Source organism: Aotus nancymaae, unplaced genomic scaffold (assembly GCF_030222135.1).
Source record: "Aotus nancymaae isolate 86718 unplaced genomic scaffold, 86718_ANA_hifiasm-v0.15.2.pri h1tg000079l, whole genome shotgun sequence".
Lineage (NCBI taxonomy): Eukaryota > Metazoa > Chordata > Mammalia > Primates > Aotidae > Aotus > Aotus nancymaae.
In genome coordinates this window covers 19682574-19700807 of record NW_026988494.1, presented here as the reverse complement: position 1 = coordinate 19700807, position 18234 = coordinate 19682574, and the positions used below count along the sequence as shown (strand labels likewise).

The 18234-nt window shown below is 51.7% G+C and overlaps 1 protein-coding gene across 34 annotated transcripts in view; it reads right to left on the bottom strand.

Moving 5' to 3' along the window:
• Positions 1-18234, bottom strand: part of GFRA2 (GDNF family receptor alpha 2) — a 410970-nt gene that overhangs the window by 136889 nt on the left and 255847 nt on the right. For 2 of the 34 annotated variants that reach the window (XM_064368852.1, XM_064368861.1), the window contains one exon: positions 15244-15385. The exons of the other annotated variants lie outside the window; for them this stretch is intronic. The gene's annotated coding sequence lies outside the window, so the exon portion shown is untranslated. The remainder of the gene's footprint in view (positions 1-15243; positions 15386-18234) is intronic. 34 annotated transcript variants of the gene reach the window in all.

Sequence of the window (18234 nt, the reverse complement as noted above, 5' to 3'; positions counted from 1 at the left end):
TTTGTTTTGTTTTGATTTTGAGACAGAGTCTCACTCTGTCACCCAGGCTGGAGTGCAGTGGCGTTAGCATAGCTCACTGCAGCCTCAACCTCCTGGGCTCAAGCACTCCTCCTGCCTCAGCCTCCCAAGTAGCTGGAATCAAAGGCATGAGTCATCATGCCTAGATAATTTTTTTTTCTTTTGTAGAGACAAGGTCTTACCATGTTGCCCAGGCTGTTCTCTAACTCCTGGGCTTCTGGGCTCAAGTAATCCACCTACCTTAGCCTCCCAAATTTCTGTGATTACAGGTGTGAGCCACCACGCCCAGCCCATAGCAAAGTTTTATTGGAACACAGCCACACACGGCCAGTTATTTGTTTGATAACTGCCTGTATTACCCTGTGAGGGCTGCCTTCACAAAACACCAAAGTAGCACAGACTGTGTGGCTTAGACAGGAGAAACTCACTGTGTCGCAGTTCTGGAGTCTGGAAGTCCTACAGGGAGCTCAGGGTCCTCGTGACATCCCCTGGAGAGGGGATCTCCCATCACACACAGCATCCCTGTGCACTGAGCAAGATGCTGGGGCTAGAAGGAAAGTGGGTTGGAGAGCGGAGGTGGGGCTCAGAGCTCCAGGACCAGCAGGCTGCACTAACAGGCAGGACACCTGGGCACATGCCCTGGGCACAAATGTGCAAGGGACACAAAAATAATACGGCCAGACACATGCCTGCAGTGCTCATGCCTGTAATCCCAATACTTTGGAAGCTAAGGAAGGCAGATTCCCTGAGATCAGGAATTTGATACCAGCCTGGCCAACATGGTGAAACCCTGTCTCTACCAAAAAATACAAAAATCAGCCAGGCATGATAGCATGTTCCTGTAGTCCCAGCTACTCAGAAGGCTGAGGCAGGAGAATTGCTAAACCCTGGGAGGCAGAGGTTGCAGTGAGTTGAGATTGTGCCACTGCACTCCAGCCTGGGTGACAGAGCAAAACCCTGTCTTAAAAAAAATAAATAAAAAAGTGCAACAAATAAGTCATATGGTGCTCAAAACTTGGGTCTCTACACTTGGCTTCTTCAGTATCTTGGTCCCCGCTCCCACTGAAATAGACAGGGATTGGTAGGAACTCCTCCATACACTCCCCTTAAGCACCAACTCCAACCCCAGAGACAGAGCATGGAACAAATACTCAGCAAAGCCTATCTGAAGGGGAGCCAGCACACACCCAACCTGAGCATCTACATGACTGGTCCAGACCCTGGTCCCAGCTCTGCCCAGCACTAGCTATGTGACCTTGGACAGCCGTGTCCTCACTCAACCTCAGCGTCCTCATCTAAACCCAAGGGACTGGGCTAGGTTCTTCCAGACCCTTGCAGCAGTAATGTTCTGGGAGGGATGGCTTTAAGACATTAGGCGTGATATAGGCCTTGTGGGGGCCTGAGCAGATGTGGGTGGAGGCTGGGGAGCAAGAGTGTTGGACACAGCCCAGAACCCTTCACTGTGGTTTGCTTGCTTTGAAAGCTTGATAAGGGTGTGTTGCAAGGAGAAAGGACATTGACCTTGCAAATGGGGCCTGCTGGTGGACCTGTGCTCAGCACACCCAGCTCAGCAATGTGAGAGTACAGAAGAGAGCACACACACACACACACACACACACACACACACAAACACACACAGCGAGAATGAGAGAGAGAGAGAGAGAGTCAGCTTTCGTCATGCTCCCAGATAAGGAGGAAAAAAAGGGTCTCCGCAAGAAACTAGAGCCACAGAGAGAGAAGGGACAGATAGGGAGGCTTTTTTTTTTTTTTGGAGACAGGGTGTCACTCTATCATCCAGGCTGGAGTCCAGTGGCACAATCACAGCTCACTGCAGCCTCAACCTCCTGGGCTCAAGTGATCCTCCCACTTCAGTCTCCCAAGTGGCTGGGACTACAGGTGTGTGCCACCATGCCCAGCTAATTTTTGTATTTTTTGTAGAGACAGGGTCTTGCCATGTTGCCCAGGCTGGCCTCAAACTCCTGGGCTCAAATAATCTTCCCATTATGGCCTCCCAAAGTGCTGGGATTACAGGCATGAGTGACCACACCCAGCCCAGGAGACCCTGTTCTGCTTCAGTTTTGCACAGAGCTAGAGTCCTGGAATAACTGCTCCCATTTTAAAAAGAGAAACTGAGGCAGCCTCACTAAGAGACAGTCTGGAAGCAAGGCAGAGGCCCCGGCTGCTGACAATTGTCTGGGTCTCCTTTTAACTGCTGGCCAGGAGGGAGGGAGGGAGGGAGAGAGGCAGGCAGAGAGGGGAGTGTGGTACCCAACGGCTCAGGCAGAGGGTGGTGCTGGAAAACACCTCAACCTCGATGGAGGAAAAAGCCACAACCAAACAGCTACAATCAGCAGAGAGGAAAGAGAGGAACATTCTGGGCGCTGAGGCCTGTGGTCAGATAAGTGGCCCCAGCCTCACTTCCTCTCTCTCCTCAATTCGTTTTTTCATTTCTCCTTCTCCTCGCCCACATGCCAGCCTCCAAAAGGAGGAGGCTTTGATAACATCCAAGTCCCACGTCTCTCTATTCCTAGCCCTTGTTTTTTTTTTTTTTTTTTTTTTTTTTTTTTTTGAGGCAGAGTCTTGCTCTGTCACCAGGCTGGAGTGCAGTGGCGTGATCTCGGCTCACTGCAACCTCCGCCTCCTGAGTTCAAGTGATTCTGACGCCTCAACACCCTGAGTAACTAGGACTACAGGCACACGCCACCACATCCAGCCGATTTTTGTATTTTCAGTAGAGATGGGGTTTCACCATGTTGGCCAGGCTGGTCTCCAACTCCTGACCTCAAGTGATCTGCCCGCCTCGGCCTCCCAAAGTGCTGGCCTCCCACAGTGAGCCACCGCAACTGGCCCTAGCCCTTGCTGTAAGATGCTTTCCACTTAACTCCCAGATCAGCTCCTGACCTCACTCTCACTCAACCTCCACAGAGGTTTCTCAATTTGTGGTAAACATCTTTTGAAACCAAACTCATGCTTATCTTGCTAAATTCCGCTCTTTAAGTGCAAGCTGGAAGTGAAGTCTAGGAGCCACTCAGGGAGACCAGGCTTCCTCCCAGTAGACATGCACCCCATGTGTCACCCAGGGCCAGTGGGGAGGGAGGGAGTTGGTGCAGCTGGCTTTCCATATGCTCATCCTGAAGCATCCCTCATTCCCCACAGTGTTAGCAGGACCATACTCCCTGCAAAGGCTCTATGGGAGGATCCCTGCTTGCCTCTCCCAGCTCCTGGCAACTCCCAGCATTGGCTGGCTTGTGGCTGCTTCACTCTAATCTCTGCCTCTGTCTTCTCATGGTCTCCTCTGTGTCTCAACTCACCCTATCCTTGATCTTAGAAGGACACCAGTCACTGAATGTAGAGCCCACCCTAAGTCCAGGATGATCTGATCTTAAGATGCTTAATTGCATCTGCAGAGACCCTGTCTTCAGATAAGCTCACATTCCCTGGTGCCAGGGGTCAGGACTTGGACACGTCTTTTTGGGGGGCACACTTCATCCCACTGTACGCATCTGCTGGTCATTGCCTCGCAGGTGATCCTCTCTGCCAAACTGTGAGATCCAGACTCTTGTGTGAGCCATGCAAGGCTCCCACATTCCTTAGCCAGCCCCATTTCTCATAGTCCCCCCACATATCCCCCACTCCGCCAACAGCCCTTTCGCTTTCCCCCCATCAATGTCCTTTTTTAAATTTAAGTTCCGGGATACATGTGCAGAATGTGCAGGTTTGTTACCTAGGTATACATGTGCCATGGTGGTTTGCTGCACCTATCAACCTGTTATCCAGGTGTTAAACCCCACAGGCATTAGGTATTTGTCCTAATGCTCTCCCTCCCCTTGGCCCCCACCCCCTGAACAGGCCCCAGTGTGTGATGTTGCCCTCCCTGTGTCCATGCATTCTCATTGTTCAACCTCCACTTATGAGTGAGAACATGTAGTGTTTGGTTTTCTGTTTCTGTGTTAATTTGCTGAGAATCATGGCTTCCAGCTTCATCCATGTCCCTGCAAAGGACATGAACTCATTCTTTTTTATGGCTGCATAGTATTCCATGGTATATATGTGCCATGTTTTCTTTATCCAGTCTATCATTGATGGGCATTTAGGTTGGTTCCAAGTCTTTGTTATTGTAAAAAGTGCTGCAATAAACATAGGTATGCATGTGCCTTTATAGTAAAATGATTTATATTCCTTTGGGTATATACCCAGTAATGTGATTCCTGGGTCAAATGGTGTTTCTGGTTCTAGATCCTTGAGGAATCACCACATTGTCTTTCACAATGGTTGAACTAATTTACACTCCCACCAACAGTGTAAAAGCCTTCCTATTTCTCCATAGCCTCGCCAGCATCTGTTTCCTGAAATGTCCTTAATCCTAAACTCACTCCAGCTTCCCCCACCCGAGGTCCTCCCTCCTTCCCTCTGCCCACCCTATTTTGCCTCAGAGCCTGCCCCAAACATGGCAGCTCCTATAGGATGCTGGGAAAGAACTGATGTGACCCCAAGGTGCTGAGCACTGGCTGTGTCACTTACCAGCAGCTTGAGTTCAGACAAGCCTCTCAATGACTCTGGGCCTGTTTCTACCCCTAGACCCCCCAAACATGCAGACAATCCCTTCCTCCCAGACTGGTGAGGATTAAATGACATCATGCACATGAAAGAATCTGCCACCCAGTAAACTCCCAATAAATGTGTGTCCTCCAGATATCTGATCTGTTGTTCCCTAAATCTACTTCTATTTATGGCCAGCACTGTGTGTAACTGTTTCATTCTGTTGGTTTCGTCTCCCCAGACTGAACTTCTTGAGGAACAGGAAGGGTCTGGGGCTTCTCTGGAATCTCCCACAGCACCTGGCACAGCCTTCAGTCAGTAAAGTTTCGACGCCTGGAATGAACAACATGGCAATCCCCGCAGGTGTTTATTTCAAATGGGAGAAGCAGGCCCTGTGTCCCTGCAGTCACCTCCCTGATCCACTTACCCATGGGCTGGGGCCTCAAGGGAGGGGCAGGGCCGCCCTGGCTCCTGCAGGCCTTGGACACATGGGGAGGGGGCAGTAATGGAATGAGAGGCCCTGAGATCCAATTCCATAATAATTACGGTGAGAGGGACAAACTCCAGAGGCCAATTGTTGGGTGTAATTGGAGTGAACAGAAAATCGCAATGGGCCAAGAGCCCCGAGGCCAGACAGGCTGGGCCCATCCAGGTCCAGGAGGACCCTGTGGTCAGCCAGGCAGAAGGAGATCTCTCTCCATTAGGTCCTGGCAGGGAAGGGCGAGAGGGCTGGTCTGTATCATCTGGGCGGAGCGGCTGAGTGGATGTGACATAATTGAATGAGGCCTCTGCGTCCTCCACCCAGAGCGGGGGAATTAGCAGGCCCGACCCTCGGGAGACCGCACTCTCCCTCATCTGCCTGCATTGCTTCACTCCACAACGCCTGCTCGGGGTGGGGTGGGAATGCCAGGAAAGGGCTCAGGCCAGGGCTGTTGCAAGAAAGAGGGGGTGCAGGAAGACAGGTGCAGGGAGCTAGGATCAGGTGGGGAAGTCACAGGGGGGCTGTGGGGAGGGGGTGATAGTGATGGGCCAGGGCGGGGGTCCACAGGACTAGGGTTTGCCAGACAGATGGCAAGAAGAAACCCAGAGCGAGGAGGGAGGATGGGATGGACGGGGGAAGAGATGGAGCCGGGCACAGAGCAGAAATGGGAACAAGATAGACAAGGAGATAACATGATAGCGGCCAGAGATACAGGACGAGCTGAGCAATGGGGGAAGAGGGGAAGATAAAGAGATGCTTATTAAGAAAGACTGATCAGCAGCCTGAGGAACAGGCAGACATGGAGACAGGAGCTTCATGGAACATGGGCCTGAACGCTCCCCGCACCGACCAGGGCGGCCACACCTTCTTCTCTCCACTTACTGGGCACTATTCTGAACACACCACATTGTCTCAATGAATCCTCCCAGCACCCTTACAGAATTGGTATGATTTCTTACAGATGAAAAAACTGAGGCTACAGAGGATAAGTCACCTGCCCAGGGCTCCCCAACTAGAAAACAAAGGAGACAGAAGGTGAGCCCCGTTTTCCTGGCCCCACCCTTGCCCTGCACCAGCAAGGCCTTTCTTGGTTTAGCTGCAGGGGAATCTGCAGGCCACCTCCCCGGGATGGGTGGATACAGAGGACCTTCTGGTGGCTGTGGGAGTGGAAGTGGTCAGAAGACTGTCCTTTTTTTTTTTTTTTTGAGACGGAGTCTCGCTCTGTTGCCTAGGCTGGAGTGCAGTGGCACGATCTTGGCTCTCTGCAACCTCCACCTCCCAGGTTCAAGCAATTCTCCTGCCTTGGACTCCCGAGTAGCTGGGATTACAGACACCCACCACCATGCCTGGCTAATTTTCTCTCTTTTTTTTTTTTTGTATTTTTTGTATTTTTAGTAGACACAGAGTTTCTCCATGTTGGCTGGGCTGATCTCGAACTCTTGACCTCAAATCTGCCTGTCTTGGCCTCCCAAAGTGTTTGGATTACAGGCATAAGCCACTGAACCCAACCACCCATTTCCTTTGTGCCCCCTACCCAATCTCCCACAGAAGATTCCCAGCCACAGGCACCAATTCAGAAGGCTCTGCCAGCCAGACCAAGCTCTCCCCAGGAACAGGGGCCTTGCCTCGGGTGGGGCCCACCAACCAACTGCTCCCACTCACCAAAGAAGCTCCCCTGTCCTCCCCGGCTGCCTGCTGTCAGGGTTCAGAGGGGCTTCAGGCTGGGACATCACCCACCTGGCTCGCTGCTGTGCACTCTGTGACCCAGCCAGGCCTGCTGCCCTGACCACTGCCTCCCCAGCAGGCAGTGAGAGGAAGGGAGGTGAGAGGAGGTGGCAGCATCAGCTCATAAACAGCTGTGCCCGGGAGCCCTGAAGGGAGGCGAGAGCTGTTTCACCTTCACGGGCAGTAGCTGCCTAGCAGCAAAGCTGGGAAACTCAGTGCCCAGGAAGGAGGTGCCGATTCACCCCACCCTGGCGTGACAGGGAGCGAAAGCAAATCAGGTTCTCCACCTTGCTCACAGGACATGGACAAAGCAGGCAGCAGGGAGGCTCGAGGGAAAGAGGACAGACAGAAAGATGCAGGCACGAAGCGACTGGAGGAGAGACGCCAGTGATGGAGCCCAGTGCTGGAGGGAGGACTGCATCCAAGATTCTATTTTTACCCAATAAGGACCCTGAGACCAAAAAGGCAAAGTGATTCACCAAGGTCACCTAGCTAGTTGACATTGAGCAGGTCCTCCCCTAGGAATCTCATCATCAGATTCTGATTTATGGCTCCAAGAGGAAGCTAGTGGCTTAGGCACCAAGGGACTGGGAGGCTACCTCTGCCCTGGGAGCCAAGGAGCTGTGTCTCACTCTCCTGCTCAAAAACCCTCCTGGTCTCCTGAACCATCTCCTTCCTGACCTGGCAGTCGATGCCCTCCCCACCAGGCTCCAGCCCCACCCTCTCCATTTTGCCCCTCCCTAGTGCTCCCACACATCCCTGACCAAGTTCTACTCCTTTCGGTGGGAGACACCCTGCACCCTCCCATCTCAGCTCACTGGAAACCCTCTTGCCTAAGTGCCTCTCTCAGGTGTATTTTGGGAGGCCTTCCTTGAGGGTCCTGGCTCAAAAAGGTTAAGTAATTCACACACAATCACACCATTAACTATCAAATCAGTGGTGGAAGCATAAATCCAATCTAGAGCTAACTCAAAATCCCTGTTGTGTTTTGTATTATACTTGCTGTCTATTACCCAGTCACAATTTCTTAGGCAGCGAGTTTCTTGATGAAAGGGCTATGCCTTCTTATCTCTGTATGTCCAGCACCTGGCAGAGTGCTTGGTTCTGATAGGCACTCCAAATAACCATTTACTGGATGCATGGATGGATGGATGAGTGGATGGATGGATGGATGGATGATAGAAGAATACAACATCTCCCAACTGAGAAGGCAGAGATGGCTTGGAAAAGCCATTGCAATCTACAGAATGGGGTTTGGGCACCACTCCAGGCAACAGTCAGCCACCAGCTGATCAGTACCAGCCGACCTAACCCTGCCTGCTCTCTTGAGTCTTGGCATAGCTAAAGATGAATGAAAATCATCTTTGTCCCAAAGGCACAGCTAAGGATGAATGAAAATCCTCCCCTGAGGGACAATATTTGCCCTTCCTCCTCTTTTATTCCACATCCTCCTGTTTACTTATTTTTGTTCCTGACAAATAAAGGAGCTCTGGATGGAATTCCCTACAAGCCCTGGAAGAGGAGAAGCAGCCAGGAAGGCTCCAAAGGCCCTGAACCAGGAGGAAGAAGTGGAAAGCACACGGAGGAGAGAAGAGCAGCTCGGTGAGATCAGGAGGGCCGGCAGCTACCAGGGCTGGAAATGTCCAGGGCACTTGCTAAGAGCATAATGACAGAAGCCACAAGACTGGCCAGTCCCACAGCCTGCAGCTGCACCAAGGGCCCTGATGAAGTCTGCAGAGGCACAGGACTAGGCTTACACTCTCTGAACATTCTCATGCCCTCCCCTCCCTCAATGAGATAAAGCAGCAGCAGTATCCTCCCTGCCTCTCCCCAGCCCTCATCCTGAACCGAATGAATGAGATCCCCACTGTGAGCACTGTTGTCCAGATCAAATTCCACTTGCAACAATTCTCTTTCTCTCCGCCTACCTAGCTCCTTCTAAGCCCACCCCCTCTCCCATGCCAATCTTTACAAACTCAAGGGTATCAAAAAAGCCCCAAATGTCAAGGGCTTAGGGAGGGGAATGAAGAACCACTTGTCTGGCTGACCCCCAGAATGTAGATCAGGACACCTCAAAGATTCAGGGTTCATGCTGGTCAGAGCCCCTGGCAGGAGAGTTGAGATCCAGTTTCTAATTCTGCTCCTGTTATACAGAGCTGTGTGACTTCCAGCAAATCCTATCCCTCTCTGACTCTTGGTTTTTTAACTCGGAAGACTCTGCCAGCTCTGTGTAACCAGTGAGCTGGAGAGATCATGGTTTTGAAGCCAACCTGCTCAGAAGTTGCTGCTGAGGAGTTAGCAGGGGGGACTCTGGGCCCCTCATCTCATCTTGCACCTGAGCAGCCTGGCTTTCATCTGTTTTATCTGTCAGGCTTTCGGTGAGATTGCACTTGGAAAAAAGCTTTGGTGGTTGTTTAAAAAACAAAAAAGCTGAAATGCATTGGCCTAGAGATAGAGTTCTGAGATTCCTTTCTTCTTTCAGTCTTTGTCTGCGATTCAGTCCGTGCACACTTATTTTTTCCTGGCTATCCTAATCTGGACAGTCCTGATTCACAAATTCTCTCCTGCTGTTTCTACAAGATGGTCGTCACCAGGCCTCGTGTCCTGATTTGGGATGGGAAAGTAAGTCCCCACACTTGTAGCTGGGTGTATAAGACATGGGCCCCACCCTCAGCTTCAGGAAACAGGTGCCCCCTGTAAAGATAAACGACCCAGCCAGGACACCTGTGCCAAGTGCTGAGCGTTTTCGCCTGGAAGAGCTACAGAGTCCAAGAAGCAGAGGTGGCTGCGGTGCAAAGCGCAGGCCTCGTGGACGAGGTGGCTTAGGCCAAGACACACAAAGAGTCCACAGTGGGGTTTCACTGGGAGTACAGCCAATGGTCAAATCTGGCTTCAGGGGTGAACAGGGAGCTAAGATGTCAGGACTGGTTCAACTCTAATTCTGTTGCCTAATTGCTACATGACTCGGGCAAGCTAATTCTGCTCCTAGCCTCAGTTTCCCTGCCTATTCTAAGCCATCTCCACATTCCATCCAGCTCCCTCTGCTCCTCTCTCAGGCTCTCTTTTAGAGGTAGCCTTGGTCATGGATTTTCACAGAGGAGAAGGACACAGAGAGGAATTCAAGCTCCGGAAAGGTCAGATGCAGAACCTGCAAACTGAGGACCAAATATAGACCCCAGGCCTTGCCTCCCTGGTTCTACTTCTGCCATACTTCTGAGGACAGTGGGGTAAGAGGAGGGTGGGAGGGAGGAAAGGCAGGATGAAGAAGGAACACATCCCACCCTTTGCCTTCCAGCCCTCCTGGACTGGAAGAAGTTCATTAGCAAGCCTGGAGGAATTCCCAGCTGCTCAAAGAGCTCCTAATGAATATTCATAGTCACCAGAGGATGAGGTCTTGTTTGCATCATCGCATTTCCCAAGTGCCATAACAAACAGCAGCAAATGTCCTCTCTGGCTGCCCGTCTCCTGGGACAGAATAACCTGCTGCCCTAGTCACTGTCACTCCTACAACCCACCCACCTCCTTCACCTCATCTTGTCCTCACCTTCACCATGTGCCCTAACCCAGGCCCTCCCCAAAGCCCCAGCGTGTGTCAAGATCTTCCACTGCCAAATTCCCAAGCTGAGCAAATAAAGATGTCTGAGCCAGGCTGGGGCTGCCAGATCCCTGCAAGGGAAGACAAGCAGACCAGTTTGGCAACGTTGTACAGGAAGAGAGGTGGATAGGGGAGTGCTTAGGACCTGTGGTGTCCCCTCACCCCTTTGGGAAAGGAGAACAGGACGCAAGGAAGAGCTTGGGCATAGGTCATGCCGCCATCTTGTCAAAGGCAGCACCAAAAGAAAGATATGGTGAGAAAGAAGGAAAGAAACACTGCTTAGTGTTATGCCTGAAACTCTACCATTAAGGAAGCCTTCTTCCAGCCAACCATCACCCTCACCACTCAGGCCTCCTGCAAAATGCAATTTCCATTTAGCACAATTCAGAGGTCCATCAGTCCAGGACTCGTCACATAAGTGATGCCTCCCGCATAGCACGGAACATTATATGGCCATTAACAAGAGTGCAATATAGATTTTAAAAATAACAATGTCCACTCTATGTTGCCAGGTGACAGAAGGAAACGGCAGAACTATGCTTAGTAGAGTCCTGCCTTTGTAAAACAAATAAATAAACGGATGGCTGGATGGATGCATGGATGAAGCAAGTAAGTAAATTAGTGAAGGCACCAGGAAAAACATCTGGGAGGACATACTGTAAACAGTGTCTATCTCACGAGGCACAGGGACGGATAAGAAGGGATTTTTTTTTTTTTTTTTTTTTTTTGAGATAGGGTCTCACTCTGTCACCCAGGCGGGAGTGCAATGGCATGATCTTGGCTCACTGCAACTTCCACCTCCCAGGTTCAAGCAATTCTCCTGCCTCAGCCTCCCTAGTAGCTGGGATTATAGGTGCACACCACCATGCCCAGCTGATTTTTGTATTTTTTGATAGAGATGGAATTTCACCATGTTGGTCGGGCTGGTCTCGAACACCTGACCTCAAGTGATCTACCCACTTCAGCCTCCACAGTGCTGGGATTACAGACATGAGCCACCAAGCCCGGACAGAAGAAGGGATTTGTTTTTACCTTCCATGTTGAATCTTTGCTGTTTGAAGTTTGAGTGTTTTACAATGATTGATGTTATAATCAGGAAGAAACACTCTTTCAGTGGGTTGGGGGGATTTCCCACGAATAGATGACAGCACTGCTGCTACCAGGCTGTGTGACTGCAGGGCCATGAGAGCCTGGGCCCCTGGGCTGGTGGAGGGGCTGCCAAGAAGAGGATGTAGGCAGGTGTGTGCCCCCACCTCCAAAACCAACCTGGCAGGCTTTGCTCCAATCTGGCCTTCACCTTGAAATCCAGCCCTGTTTACTTCATTAAGTGTTTGCCCAAGGCTCAGTCTCTAGAGAAGCATATTAACTAACTATTGTGAATTCTTGCCAATTTGCAGAGCACTTACACATTTTCTTGCATTCATTCATTCCTTCAGAAATGTTCTGAGCCTCTCCTACAAGCCAGGCATGAGGTGCTGGGGAGACAGAGACTAAAGAAGCCGCAGTCCTTGGCCCTGGGAGGAGGACCCCATGCACTGCGGGAAAGGCCTTCACCCGCAGTGTTAGTGTTTCATCCTCGGGGCTACGATGCAGGTGTGCCCAGGGCCAGTCAGAGCACGCAGAGGCCCCAGTCCCAGGCCGGTGGCAGTGCTGGGCTTTAAGGAAGCCAAGACATCCATCAAATCAAGAAGGAAGGTGCTCCATCAGCAGAAGAGCAGTCAGCCACCAGACTCCTCGGAGGGCCAGGCCTTACGCTAATGTTACAGGATCTTCAGGGTGTCGCTTTTCCGGCCAGAAATCTCTGTGGCCAGTGGCACCTTTGCCCAACATTTACTCAGGTCTGCTCAGCCCAACATTTTCTCAGGTCCGCCCATTCGGCCTGAGAGACTGTGCTCAGCTCACGTTACCAGCCTGGATCCCATGCCTGCCAAGAACAAGCCAGGCGTGGAGCAGCGATGGGTGTGTGCACGAGTGACGTGGGGTCTGGCCACTGTGCACAGTCAGGCATGCCGGCTGCTGCAGTGGGGCAGGCAGCTCCAGGCGTCAGCACAGGAGCTGGCTCTCTATGAGGCTACAGCTGGACCAGACACACCGCAACAGCTTCCCTGGTGCCAGCCTGGAATGTGGTGGCACCTGGAAGGTCAGAGATGCCAGGAATCACTGGGCCTCAAACAGGGAGCCACAGCCCTGGCTCAGGGAGCTCCCAGGTTTGGGCTCCCTGAAGGGTCACAGATCTCTCCCTCTCTTCGTCCACAACGTGCTGAGCAAGGGGCATGTTTCAGTCCTTTTGTGTTACGGCTCTTCTAGCCTTGCCATTTGCTGGGCCCTGAGCTCTTGCCCTGCAACTAGGAAGAGTGAGGCACAGAGGCAAGTGGAGGGTGAGCAAGACGAAGTGGAGCTTTATTGAGCAGCAGAACAGCTCAGAGACTTGCTGTGGGTAGCTCCTTTCTGCAGCCAGAGTGTCTCAGTGAGTGTTCAGCCCTCAGCAGAAAGGAGGAGGCCTTGGGGTGGGTGGCTTCTCTCTGCTGGCAGGTCATCCTGCTGTCTCTGCAGCTCTTAGCAGGGAGGAGGCCCTGGAGTGGGTTGCTCCCCTCTGCAGGCAGGTCATCCCCCGAGTGGGAAGATTTTCTCTACTGCTGGTCATCCTGACATTCTCTAGCTATCAGCAGAGAGAGTAGCTCATCTCTGCAGCGGGTCCTCCCATCTCCCCTGCTCTGGCTGAACCGGCCTCAGAGGGAGGTAGTATGTGCCAATCCGTTCATGGGCAGCCATGGGCGGGCCCAAGAAAAAGCACCACGGGTTCCCCCTCCAGTCCACATGACTGACAGCTTGAAGGTGGGGCCTCACTGAGAACCCAGCCCCTTCCACCCAGCAGCCTGTTCGCCTCCTGCCACCCTCCATGGCACCCAGGCTGCTTACACCAGGTGGCACCTACAGGCCAGTGCTGAGGCGCCCTCTCCAAGACATGAGATCCCTCCCCATTTCATCTCAAAGGTACAACATCAGCTTGCCAAGCAAGGTACAACCATCAGCATCCCTATTCCATGGGAAAGGATAGATTGGCAAGCATGGGAAGCGGAACGGGAGCTGAGAAGAGGTGTCCGTGGTTCACAGCCAAGGGGAAAGAGGCCCTGCTGGTTCCACTGAGGTCTCTGCAGTGCCCTGGTCTCCTTCCTACACCTGCTTCCACCTCTGGGCTTGAGAAGATCATTCAGAACTGGCTCCCATGAGTGGATTAACCAAGGTGCACTCCCAACTCTGTGTCTCCCAGGCTTCCTGACTCCACAAAGAGCCAGTTTGGCCTCCCTTTACCTTCCATGGCCAGACACTGTACACAAATGGAGTGAAGAATTCTAGACTCCACTCCATCCCAGGCAGATGGGTCTTCAGAGTCCTCTGAACAAATGAGGCTCATGTGCACTTCCACCCTCTCTGTTCATGCTGTTCCCCGGCCTGGAATGCCACTCCTGCACAGCTCTCTGTGCAAAGCAGAAGATGCAAACACCACCTTCGCCATAAAACAGTATTTGTGTGTTCCCACCAGGACTAATTTCTTCTCGGACTGCTTCAGTTACACCCACAGAATTCAAGGGCTTAATTGTTTTTCAATTTCTGTGTGTCTGCGTGTCTGTGTGTGTGTGTGAGAGAAATACCTAATGTAGATGACAGGGGGATGGATGCAGCAAACTACCATGGCATGTGTATACCTATGTAAAAGTCCTTCATGATCTGCACATGTACCCCAGAACTTAAAAGTATATTTAAAAAAAAAAACAAAAAAACGAAACTGCAAATCCCTGAGAGCAGGAATGTGCCCCTGTCCACACCTGTCACAAATCAGGAGTTCTCTATGTCTCCCCCTGTGGCTGCAGCCTCCAACTCCCATGCCACCCACAGAGGGCTCCCTGCTAGACCTAGGGCTCCCTGAGCCTGCATTCTCCGGGGCTGGATATTTAGTGAGTGGTCAACATCCACATGTGGAACGATCCTTAGGTCCTGTGTTGGTGGCTCTTGTATCACTGACTGGCACCATCACCTCCTTGTCCATCTCTCCTGCCCCCGTCCCCTGGCCACCTCCCAAAGGCACCCAGCAGAGGGACGGAGAACCCAGGGACCGAGTCTCCGTTTGCATCTCAGAAACCAAGCAAGGGCTCCAGACCAGAGGGCTGTGTGGTGGCTCCAGGAACCTAGAACACTAAGCCCCTGGGTGGGGGCACTCCTCACCCCAGAAGGCACTCTGTGCCCCAGCCTGGCTTTTCCGAAACACAGTGTAGGGAGCTAGGACTGGTGAGGGAGCCCGTCCTTCAGAAAAATGACTCAGGGAGGTGGCCACAGCGCCTGGGGGCCCCCACTACAAAAATGGGTCACTATGGGGGAAAAAGTGGTTAAAAAAAGCAAAGATCTGTTTCTGGAACCTGGTCTCCGAGCTGGCTGGGAGCTGAGCGGGGTCCCCTGAGGGTTTCCAGAATCTCATGGTTTTCTTTCCCAGAGTCTCTTAAGCCCCCAGTTCTCCAGCCCGGGACCCCCACAGCCACAGTGAGCCCTGAGTAGAAACAGGTGACGCCTGAGGGCCCCTCTCCATGCCTGCCACAACCCAACCAGTCACCCAGGGCCAGTGCTGGGCCCCTGGGGAGGGGCGTGGGGCTGTGTGGGCTGCCTCTCTCGGCTTTCTAGGTTGTTTCTAAACTGCTTCATTCCTGTTAAGTAGGACACACCAGGGAGGAGGGTGCTGAGCTCCGGCAGGGGCAGGGCGGGACTCACGGAGACCACGGCAGGAACCTCAGGACTCCAGGCTAGGAAGGGGCCTCTTGGGGTCATCTAGAGGCAGAGTCCCTCAGGCAAGACCCAGAAAGGTAGAGGGCTTGCCGTGGGCCATTGCACTCACCCATGGTGGGAGCAGGGCTAATGACCACTGCACACAGCTCTGGCGTTCTTGGTGAACATGGAGGAGGGGGCTGGCTGGGAAGCCACAACACCCAGGCCAGCTCCAGGATCAGCCATGGGCAGAGGCCTCAGTCTTTTCATCTCTAAAATGGAAATAACAATATCTCCTTCAAAAGATGTTAGCATGCAAGACTGAATATTCTACACAAATGGAGAATATTTTTATTAGTCCAAGCCATGGTCCTTTCTGTTGATACCTCAAATTGGTCACGTGCTGATAAATGCTAAAGTAGGGTAGGGCTGTGCTACAGACTGAATGTTTTTGTCCCTCCAAAATTCATATGTGGAAATCCTCACCTCTGAGGCCACGGTGTTAGGAGGCGGGGCTTTGGGGAGGTGATGCGGTCATGAGGGTGGAGCCCTCAGGAATGGGATTAGTGCCCACATTAACTAGGCCTCAGGGATATTTCTCGCCTCTTTTTATCCTGAGGACACAGCGAGAAGACAGTTGTCTATGAACCAGGAAGGGCCCCCACCAGACACTGGTTCTGTCGGCACCCTGATCTTGGACTTTCAGTTTCCAGAATTGTAAGAAATAAATCTGTCGTTGAAGCTGCCCAGTCTATGGTATTTTTATTATAGCAGCCCTAACGGAATTAGACAGGGTGGGGGTTTGTGATACTATTCTTTCTACTTTTGTCTATGTGCAAAATCTTCCAAAACAAAAAGTCGGCCAGGCGCAGTGGCTCACGCCTGTAATCCTAACACTTTAGGAGGCTGAGGCAGGATCACTTGAGCTCAGGAGTTTGAGTCCAGCCTGGGCAACATGGCAAACCTCATCTCTAGAAAAAATACAAAAAAAAAATCAGCCAGGCATGGTGGTGCACACCAGTGGTCCCAGCTAACTGGGGAGCTGAGATGGGAGGATCGCTTGAGCTCAGGAAGTTGAGGCTGCAGTGAGCTGAGATCGTGCCACTGCACTCCAGCCTGGGTGATAGAGTAAGACCCTGCCTAAAAAGAAAAAAAAAATTTTTTAATGTCGGCAGGGTGCAGTGGCTCATGCCTATAATCCCAGCACTTTCGGAGACTGGGATTACAGGTGGGTGGATCTCAAAGTCAGGAGTTCAAGACCAGCCTGGTCCAACATGGTGAAACCCTATCTCTACTAAAAATACAAAAATTAGCTGGGCATGGTGGCTTGAACCTACAGTACCAGCTACTCGGGAGGCTGAGGCAGGAGAATTGCTTGAACCTGGGAGGTAGAGGTCGCAGTGAGCTGAGATTGCAGCACCGCACTCCAGCCTGGGCGACAGAGTGAGACTCCATCTCACACACACACACACAAATGTCAGCACAGACACAAGCCTATGTTTCTGAATTTCCACCCGCACAGCCACTGAGGCCTGGATCTATGGCTGCACACACACACGCGCGCACACACACATGCATGTCCAAAGGGGATTGAATGGCTCCCAGAGTGCCACACCCTAGCAAAGGAGGAAAACAAGTCACAGGGGTGCCCACGATGGCCTGTCACTGTGTCATGTGGGACCAGGCTGTCAGAACTACTGCATGTTCTTCCCATTTCAAGAAGACCAAGGGACTAGTTTTAGAGTCGAATTCTGGCCAAACTCCACGTTCTGCCCAATGTGCTTAGCCCACCCTCAGTGGGCCTGGCTTTTCTCCAGTTTGAATACACCTACAGGAAAGACCAGCTTTCATTCCCTTTTCCATGTCTGAGCACAGTTTCAGCGAGTCGGGACCATCATACTCTTCAGTGCACAGCACATTATTAGACTGTGTCTGGTCCCTGCAAGTCCCCCTGTGATTTCTGTCTTTTTCCCTTCATCACTGTCCCTGCCCTGAATCTATCTCCTTTCTGGACATACATTGGTATTTGCAAATTGCCTAGAAGAGTGTCTAAAACACAGCATAGCTGGGCCTGTTGGTTCACGCTTATAATCCCAGCACTTTGGGAGGTTAAGGCGGGAGGACTATTTGAGTCCAAGAGTTTGAGACCAGCCTGGGTAACATGGAGAGATCCCCATCTCTACAAAAAATTTAAAAAATTAGCCAGGCATGGTGGCACATGCTTGTAGTTCCAGCTACTCAGGAGAATGAGGCGGGAGGATTGCTTGAGCCCAGGGGGTCAAGGATGCAGTGGGCAATGACCGCACCACTGCACTCCAGCCTGGGTGACAGAGCAAGACCTTGTCTGAAAAATAAATACATAGGCAGGGCATGGTGGCTCACACCTGTAATTCCAGCACTTTGGGAGGCCAAGGTGAGTGGATCACAAGGTCAGGAGTTTGAGACCAGCCTGGCCAACATGGAGAAACCCCATCTCTACAAAAAATACAAACATTAGCTGGGCCTGGTGGCACTTGCCTATAATCCCAGCTACTCAGGAGGCTGAGGCAGGAGAATCGCTTGAACCTGGGAGGCAGAAGTTGCAGTGAGCTGAGATCATGCCATTGCACTCCAGCGTGGGAGACAAAGTGAGACTCTGTCTCCAAATAAATAAATAAATAAGTGAAACAAAGAAAGAAACTGTAGGCACTACAGGCACCTCCCTCACGTGTTTGCTGCATGTCTTCAACCTGCACTTATCCTTATACATTATGGAGCATTGTTTTGAATATGTGTTTTGAATTTTCATAAATGGTATTGTATTTTGAATGTTTTTCTGCATTTTTCTTTTTCAGTCAACACTGTTTGCTAGCTCTGTCCTTGTTGCCGTCAGTGTCTGGTTGGACGACCCCAAAGCTGTGTAGGATCCCAGAGGACACCCACCACAGTCTGCTTTTCTATCCCCTCACTGAGGGCCATCAAGAGGCCTCTAGCACCTTCTGCCACAACACACTCTACACACGTTTCTTTAGGGACTGTGGGAGACTTTCTGTGGGATCCATTCGTAGGAGTAGGATCATTGGTTTCTAAGTCATGGGTACTCAAATAAGTGAATAATTGTTTGAGCTGGTATTTATAAATT